This window comes from Penaeus monodon, chromosome 3, assembly GCF_015228065.2.
Source record: "Penaeus monodon isolate SGIC_2016 chromosome 3, NSTDA_Pmon_1, whole genome shotgun sequence".
Classification (NCBI taxonomy): domain Eukaryota; kingdom Metazoa; phylum Arthropoda; class Malacostraca; order Decapoda; family Penaeidae; genus Penaeus; species Penaeus monodon.
In genome coordinates, this window is record NC_051388.1 from 13,481,977 (window position 1) to 13,483,599 (window position 1,623).

Sequence of the window (1,623 nt, forward strand, 5' to 3'; positions counted from 1 at the left end):
AAAGCGGTGGAAGGAAATATCGCAAAAGAAAGAAAAAACGAACGCCGAACGGAAAAGAGGATAGTGAAGAGGAAGAGGGAGGAGTAACAGCAAGACGGCGAGAGTGAGAGGGAAAAAAATGAGTAAAAGCAGAAAAGGAAAGACAAAATAAGAAACAAAACAATATAAAGAATTAAAAAAACGAAGGAAAAAAAATCACCACACTCTCCTTCGAAAAAGAAAAAAAAACTGCTAGTTCCTCGATAAATATGAAAGGATAAAAAAAACAACCAACAAAAAAGGATAAAAAAAATGGAAAGGGAAATCTAAGAAAGAAAATAAACTAATGAAAATAGAAAAAAATATATGTATGTATGTATATATATATATATATATATATATATATATACATATATATATACATATATATATACATATATATATACATATATATATACATATATATATATACATATATATATATACATATATACATATATATATAATTATACATATAATATTACATATATATAATATATACATATATATATAAATAATATAAATATATATATACATAATATATATACATATACATATATATATACATAATATAAAATACATTATATATATACAATTAAAATATATATATATATACATATAAAATATACATATACACACACACACACACACACACACAAACACACAATATATATATATATATAATATATGTATATATATATATATATATATATGCTATATATATTAATGATATATATGATATATATATACTATATATATTATATATATATATTATATAGTATATATATAATATATATATATATATATTATTATATATATATAGTTATATGTATATTATATATAGTAGTATATATAATATGATATATATATGTATATATATATATATATGTATATATAGTAATATATATTGTATATATATATATATAATGTATATTATATATATATATATATATATAATTATATATAGATATTATATTTATATATATGTATATATTATATATATTATATATAATATTATTATATATAATAATATATATATTTATATATTATTATTATATATATATATATATTATATATATATATATATATTATATTATTATTATATTATATTAAAATATATTTTAAATTTATTTATTATATAAAAACCCAGGGTCTGTTACAAGAGCGTGCCATTTGGCGTCGGAAGACGCAACACCGTGCTATCGCCTTCAGCTGATGACCGACATCAGAGGCGGGGAACACATTTTTTTCTACTCGTCCCTTCCTCGTCCTGTAATTTTCTCCTTCAGGCACGGCGGTAATTCTGCGTCTGCTGCTTCGAGCCAGTGTAAGTTTGAGCTTTCCGTTATTTTGGGGGGGTTGGTCAATTGCGACGTCGTTAGTCTTTTGTTTTAGAAAGACTTCGTAACCTCTTTATAATCTTTGCGAGCCAATGTGTTAATTAATCCTGATTCGTTGGAAGTAATATACGTGTTGTTATATGCCCATCTTTCTCACAAACTCCATTCATAAACAGAAGCAAATCCACCATCTCCTGCAGCTCCCCCCTCCCACCCCCCCAAATGCAAATCACCCAGAAACATGCTCTCCGCCCTGCGCGAAGGA